The 8,177-nt window shown below is 41.7% G+C and overlaps 1 long non-coding RNA gene across 1 annotated transcript; it reads right to left on the reverse strand.

The window, feature by feature from the left end:
• Nucleotides 1-7,345: 7,345 nt before the first annotated feature.
• Nucleotides 7,346-7,914, reverse strand: LOC119127564. Its single transcript, XR_005098850.1, has 2 exons — nucleotides 7,737-7,914; nucleotides 7,346-7,678 (listed from the first exon to the last, which is right to left on the reverse strand). It is a non-coding gene; the product is annotated as an uncharacterized LOC119127564 (long non-coding RNA).
• Between the last annotated feature and the right edge of the window lie 263 nt (nucleotides 7,915-8,177).

Here is an 8,177-nt window from a genome sequence, read left to right on the forward strand (position 1 = left end):
CTGACAACCAAGTATCCATTGATGATGGACATATACACCTCAACACACCATCAAATAGAGCTTTGCCTCCACCTCATGTCGGTGAAAGAAAAAGTCTGGATAAGAATTTTGATAGGTTTCTCATCTCCTCAGAGATGACCATCAAAGAAAGCTTGGCACCTTCCCCCTTGATAGTCACAGCCACAGAGAAACAATGCACACCTTCACTTGCAATCCCTGTATCATCTTTGGAGGATCACAATAATTCCATTGAGTCTAACTCTAACAAACTTATAGCTGAGGCACATGGTGCTACGAGCCTTTCTGTTTGTAGCAGCAGTTCCCCACTTGATCGCTGTATCAATTACAGCAACCCTACAGTGTTGTCTGGTGGTGGCTTGCAAAACTCAGATGTCTTGAAGCAGAGTTATTTCAAACTGCAAGCATCTGAATTAACATCAGTGACAAATACTCACTGTTCTACCACTGAAAGATCAGATACAGCATTGCCAAAGACAATTAAAAAGGAAAAAAATAGTCAAAATGGTTTCCCAAATTTTAGCGCCAGTACTATGCCTCATGGTCTAAATTCCCCTGATGAACGTCAAATTGAAACTCAGATCAGACCAGACAATAGTATTAAACTGAAGGATGTAAGAATAAAAAGTAATAATGCCAAAGACTTATTCCAAAATAATACAAAAAGGGAAAGTGCTGTCCTTTCATCAAGCACTATCTTCTTCAATCGGCCTACAAACTTACTGCCAGAGAAAACATCTCCCATTTTGAAATCAAAAAATCCGCTTAATAAGATTACAGTTGCTTTATCTAATGTTAGTAAAATAAAGACAACAGCGCATGATACTATGTCAGACAACACATTTGAAATCGTAACTTCTAACAACAAATATATCCATTTAGATGTCAAAGCAATATTAAACTCCCAGACATTGTCACACTCACCTGCCACTCAGAGAACATTCATTGAAGTTCAGTTGTCTTCTTTATCTGGCGTGTCACCTGTTAGGGCAAAAAAGCTCACAGATTTAAATAACTCTACAGCAACTCAATTAGGCACAGATTCAACGCCTGTGCTTTCAAATTCCATATTAGGTACAACAAATGTCATTGTTGATAAAATAGTATTCAATGCAATGTCTTTTATGAAGAAAACTGATTTAAAAGGATCAAGTCATGACTTGAAACCCAACATGGAGACAAGTGGTAACCCAAAGTCTATGACATCCAAAGTGTACAAGAAGACAATGGTGAGGCGAAGCTTTGTCACAGACACTCCATTTTCTGTGGACTTCAATCCCTTTTCTGTCCAACACAAGATAAAGTCATTTGAAAATCTGGCTCACTTTGACAAGCCTATGGCTAAAGGTAGTGACATTCAGTCATATAATTTGGCATACAGGGCCTCGCTTAATCAAAAGATTGCAGGGTATATGGGCTCAATTAAATGTTCTGATAACCGGGCACAACACAACCATTTTAGTTCTTACGAAGACAAATTATTCTCTACACAATCCTGCTCATTACAGAATTCACAGGCAAGCATTACTTTGAAAAAACGTGATCCTCGATGTGAAAGCTCTTGTGCAGGTTGTCTGACGAAGACTAGTCTTGTCTCTGAGATGGGAAAGGTTCCTGATCTTTCACCAGAGACCCCGCCAGTGGTGGCCAGAAAAAAATGCGAGTCTTTTCCGCAACCGGATGTGGCAATCCAGAGCTCTCAGTATGCCTGAATTGGGAAAACTATTCACAGGTGACATGTTGAGCAGGAGAGATGGTTTAGCTGAGAAACCTGAGCGCACCATTCTTTCCACCGCCACAGAGACTTTGTGCACTTCACCTTCTGCACTCCAAGCCAAAATAGGGATAACAAAAGGAAACCAAAGAAACTCCGGATCCACTCAGGAAACATCTGAAAGAAACGTTGAGCTCCTTAAACAGTCTGAATCATCTCGCGCCATCAGGTGATTCAGTTAAATTATTCCCTTTTATTTTACACGTTGCTTTAGCATTGTCTTCATTGGTAAACAAAGATAGAAAATCTTCCTGTTCACTATGTGTATACCGTATTGGCCCGAATGTAAGACGATGTTTTTGCATTGAAATAAGACTGAAAAAGTGGGGGTCGTTTTACATTCGGGGCCTAGACAATATAACCATTCACAACACTAGATGGCGCCAGATACCTTTAAAGCGAAGTTACGTCACCGCGCCTTACGTCTTGCGTGAGTTACCTCAGCTTATCGCGATTGTTGGAGCTTATGCGCAGCGGTAAATTAAAGGTTGCAGGTATCGCTGAGTATGTTGCTGTGATCGTGTGTGTCTTTAACACAAAGTGAGTATATATACATTTCATTGATACTACTGTCCACTGGTGTGCCGTTTGTCCGATCGTGGTTTGCTTTGTGTGCGCGCCGTTTGATTGACAGCTCCGGCGCGCTCCTTTAAGTTTGCCTCGCATCGTACGAGTAGCTGTTACGCAGCGGCACGGTGACTAACGGTCGCCAGCAAATGTATTTTGTTGTCTCGATGACTTATGTTTGGTGTGTTGCAGAGTAGGGGTGTAAATCGCGGGTTTTGTCACGATACGATATCATATCGATACAAAGAATCACGATACGATATTTGCCGATATCTTAAAGCCTGCTGTGATTCAGTCACGATACATCACGATATAGTGCTCTACGATCGATATAGAACAATATCCTGATTTATAACAATTCATACGCAAAATCAACAAGGTACTGCAAACTCTTTATTTAGGAAATTACAAGAGTATTGTAGTATACAAAGTGCTTATTTTAACACTGAACTTTATCAAATTCCTATATTTTTTCTCATATAAGTAAGTAAAGAAAAATGAATATTCTTTCTTTTTTTGTAATACCATTAACTTTAAAGTGTATTACTGAACTATTTAATTACAAAACAAAAATAAGTTCTTTATAATGAATGTAGTAAACATTACACCTTGACCATATGTTCTAATCCAAATGCAAAAAAAAAACATTCTCTTGCAATACCAGAGAACTATACACTAACTTCTTGGACACTAGCCATAGCACCAGCCCAGGAGCCGCGTAGTTGTCGGCTCCCCTTTCACGTGCCTGCTCTGCTCACAACACAACACGCCGCGCACTGCTCCCGGAAAGAGGAAGCAAGCAACAATGAACTGGATTTCAAAATAAAGTCGCGTCTAATGTCCGAGGTCAAAAACGGGCGATATAGATCGATGTTAACGTTTAGCATCGATGCCAACAAATCGTAGAGCATTATATTGATTAATCGATGTGTATCGATGAATCGTTACACCCCTATTGCAGAGTATTTCATTTATGGTTATTTAGTATAGCAGAACCGTTATTCGCAGTTAGTTATGTAATGTGTGCCGTCTACTAGTGTTGTGTGACGTCAGAAGTTGAGCGTTGACGTCCTGTATTTCTGTCTGTTGCAGAACCACACACACACACACTCACACACCCTTCACACGTTCACACAATACCTTTTTGCCAGTTTGCCTGTATGGCCCTATGAGCCACAGTGCCGGTTACTTTTTTGACAATAATTCAGTAAAGCAATCAAAACTGAACCACGTCTTCCCTCCTGTGTTCTGACCGACACCCGGGGGCGAAAAAAGCATAACCATCCGAGCCAACCCCCATACAGTCCTCAGTACAATAGCGTTAGCAGTTTGCATTATTTTATTATTATAAAATAATAATATTATTATTTTATTGCAATGTTTTTCCTTATTCAGATTTGTTTCAAGACTACAGTTAGTTAGACTTCGCTTTGATGGTTAATGCAGTTATTACAATTTTGTTGTTTTATTACAGTAGATTGGTGTATTTACATTTCAAAAAACAGAAGCCATTCATTTACAAATGTGATTGCACTTTAGTTTACATATTTAAATGTTCAGATATTAAGATGTGATAGACAATTGTTGCATGATTTGAATGAGGCAAAATAACGTGTTTTTTCTCTCGAATATATTGTTGTAATCATTTGTTTCAGATGTACTGTAATTATTTTCTGTATAAAAATTAAATTTGGTGTTCAAAAAGTATTTTTTCAAACTAGAGTCAAAAAGTATTTTTTCAAACAAGTCTTGAAAAAGAGGGGGTCGTCTTATAGTCAGGGTTGTCTTATATTTGGGCCAATACGGTAGTATGTCACTATGTAGACCAGCGGTGGCCAACCCGCGGCTTGCGAGCCGCATGTGGCTCTTTGGCTGGTTTCATGCGGCTCTTTTACGTTCATATCAACATTTGTGTTTATTTTTCGTGCGTATTTGCTTCGCTTGAGTTCAATATGGTATTTTGGTCAAACGCGCATGCGCGTGAGGTGAAATCCCGCAAAGGAGGAGGGACAAACAGAGCGATTGGTTTTGCTGGCTTTTTAATGAATGGCGACTGTGACTACGGGGGCCCATTAGGTCCAGAAAAGCTGACAAGACAAATGCACAGCTAAACGAATATATGACAATGAACACAGGACGTTTTTAACAGGGTTAAAGTTGTTTTTTGTTGAACGCTATGGCAAGCCATTCTGCCTGATATGTCGGACGTCATTGGCGCATTTAAAAGCTTCAAATGGTCAGCGCCACTTCAGCTCACTTCATGCCAATATCGATAAGGACTTTGCAAAAGGGACTGAATTTCGCAAGCACAAGTTTGGACACTTTGAAAAGTCAGGCAGAAAAATAGGTACAGTTTTTCAGAAAAATTACAAAGCACTTAGACTGTCACACTTGCATTGTTTCAACTGGCTTGGAACATTGCACGGGCTAAAAAGCCATACAATGAAGTGGAGTTCGTTAAAATATGCCTCAGTGACGTTATTGAAATCTTGTCTCCTGAAAACGACAAACTAAAAATGGTCTGTCCCGCCACACATAGTAAGTGAAAAAACTTATGTTTTTGTTTGTGGAATTTGTTGAACTGAGAGTTTGTCTGTGTGAGACAATGCACACAATGTTCATTGTTGAAAATGTGGTCTTTGGTCTGTGGTTTTAGTACTGTAGGAGTCAATTTGTCATTATCATGTTGGTGCGTGACATAATAATGTCACACAATAAATTTGGCTGAGCAGAGGGGTGCGTGTGTGTGTGTGTGTGTGTGTGTGTGTGCGCGCGTGTGCATGTTTGTGTGTGTGTGTGGGGGGGGGTAATGTGTGCTCATGTGTATGATGTGGCTCTTTGCGATGACACAGTAAAAAATGTGGCTCTTAATCTCTGACTGGTTGGCCACCCCTGATGTAGACGAAATAGATTTCTGGGAAGCCATTTGACTAGATTTCGGGATATGACCTAAAACAATCTCAACTGTCTGGCCCATGTTGGGAGTGGAACATCTGGTAAGGATTTGGGTTAAACCAGGTAAAATAGTACCTGCTATATTCCGGATTGTTTTAATGTGAGTCTGTTCAAATTTGGTCGAATAAATCCATCCATCCATCCATCCATCCATCCATCCATCCATCCATCCATCCATCCATCCATCCATCCATCCATCCATCCATCCATCCATCCATCCATCCATCCATCCATCCATCTAATAAATCATCCATCCATCCATTTTCCAAACCACTCATCCTCCCGAGGGTTGCGGGAATGCTGGAGCCTATCCTAGCACTCCTTTGCGTCGGGTCAAATCACATTGGGGACATTCCCAAACTTGCCAAATTCAAAAATTTCACGTTTTCACGTTGTTAGGCTACTGATTTTAGTTATTGATCTGACTCCAAATTGTGATCAACACTTAACACATGAATCGTTATGTCCTAATCCACTCACTGGTACACCTAACAATTTTGCGAGTTCGTTCTGTCAAAGAGAAGACCAATAAATCAATTAGGCCGAATTTACCAATTGTTTAATCCTGACAAAGCAAACTAATACAGGCGCCTAGGTCCCCCGGGTCCCTCACACACTAAAGCTCGTGTGTTCTTGTGACCATCAAGAGACAACACATTCTTCCGGGTTTCCCAGTTTTAAAGAAACACAATATGAATATTCAAGCATGCAAAATATTGTGTGGTGATTGGTCGATGGTCATCCGCTGCTCAGCGCAGGTGTCTGGTCTCAGTTGTGGGCGGTTGGGTCTGGACCACCATGACGAGTTGTTATTCGCGGTCCTCACCGGCCTTGAGATGTCCTCCCTGTCTGGACATCCTTTTCCACAATACTTTGTAGAAAACAAGTTCATGTAGCCTGCACATTCCTTTCCACTTATTATGCGACCACACGAGTACACTACTAAAGTCCCAATGATCGTCACACACACATCTGGGTGTGGTGAAATTTGTCCTCTGCATTTAACCCATCCCCGTGTGATCTTAATCCATCCCCTGGGGGAGAGGGGAGCAGTGAGCAGCAGCGGTGCCGCGCTCGGGAATCATTTGGTGATCTAACCCCCCAATTCCAACCCTTAATGCTGAGTGCCAAGCAGGGAGGCAATGGGTCCCATTTTTATAGTCTTTGGTATGACTCGGCCGGGGTTTGAACCCACAACCTTCCAGTCTCAGGGCGGACACTCTACCACTAGGCCACTGAGCTGGAAATTATATTGATATGATTATATATACGTTTAACGCAGCTTTAATAAAATATGTTTGCAATCTGCCGAAAGCACATTTCCCTTTATTCCCTCTCATGACCTCATTTATGAGGTCATCACCCGTTACTCTAGCAAGCAGCGACCAGCACACTGTCGGTCCTTTCTTCCCCCCGCGGCTCATGTTGAGTCACCAGGGTATATTGGCCATTCGGTGACAACGGGCCAACGGTTTTCTCGATCAACCGAACAGTGAGTGATCTAATACATGGAATACAGCAACAACCGCATAAAATCATTATTGCAGTAAAAATAGCCACAGCAACAAGCACAGACATGATGAGGCCTTTCCAGCTTCCGAACGTTTTCATCCAATCAGACCAAATATCGGTGCGTACACCTGAATGATCTTTCATCTTTTTATTCAGTGTCCTTAGTCCTTCCAACGCCCGGGTCAGTCGGCCCCCTCGTGCCGTGTTGTTGGGGATGAAAATACAACATGCATCACCAAACATTCCGCACACACCATGTTCCTTAGCCAATAGCATGTCCAACGCAATTCTATTTTGGAACGACATCAATGACGTCGCAGCCAATTGTTCATGGACCGCTGCAAATGATTCAGCTGTATAATTACCCAGTCGTTGGACATTGTAATGAACGTAATTAATACGGTCAACATTTTTATTGGGGGTGATCCATAGGAAAATGCTTTCGAATCCCGAGGACACTTGATTAACGAGTTTATACTTATCTGGCACACCCCGGGGCACTCCTATGGCGTCAATATATGTTGGATCGTTGTCGCTCAACCATGGGGGCAAAACGTCTCTTTTGGCTCGCTTCAGGAGCCCCGCCAGTGGGGACTCCATGTTCCAATTGAGATTCTGTATTTCAATGGGGACAACCACTCCAGGCATTATCAAAGACACGAGGGCACAGATACCTGATGCATCCTTCGGCAAGCGATCATATAATTTGTTGTCACCACACCACAACCAGATGTCACTGGTCTTCCTCTGCTCCTTCCATCACTGCTAGTTGAATTCTGGCAAGTCCTGTTAAAGCTTAAAAACAAGTGAATTTGAAAAAAAAAACTGTAAATCACAATTACAAATTGAAACCTACTCACCCATTTCTATTTTACACCTACTCACCTACTCACCCATTTCTATTTTACACCTACTCACCCATTTCTATTTTACCACTCCCCCTTTTGACACATTCACCCAATGTGTCATTACGTATCAAAAGGAACCTGCAAAGCGTCCCCTCTCATCACCACACTCATTGTAGCCAGGCCCGCGGAACCTCTAGCTCCCATCTGGGCCCCGGGACCGTCACCCTAAGTCCTTAAAACTTGACTGTCCACCACATACTCGGCAACACAAACAAAAATCATCGCACTCCTGTCAGTGAGCTTATAGCCCTGCTGGCAGCGGACATTTGTACACACAAAAACAGACATCAAGTAACAAAATAAAAACAGTCATAAAATGAATCCTGGCGCCCGCGGATCATGTCCTGAAAACCATGTCATCAACAAGTTCATCATAAAAACCAAAAGGGCAAGGGTTAACATATTCTTGTAAATTCAACACAAATTTTCCACGAACGCAATCG

Source organism: Syngnathus acus, chromosome 9, assembly GCF_901709675.1.
Source record: "Syngnathus acus chromosome 9, fSynAcu1.2, whole genome shotgun sequence".
In the NCBI taxonomy this organism is placed as follows: Eukaryota; Metazoa; Chordata; class Actinopteri; order Syngnathiformes; family Syngnathidae; genus Syngnathus; species Syngnathus acus.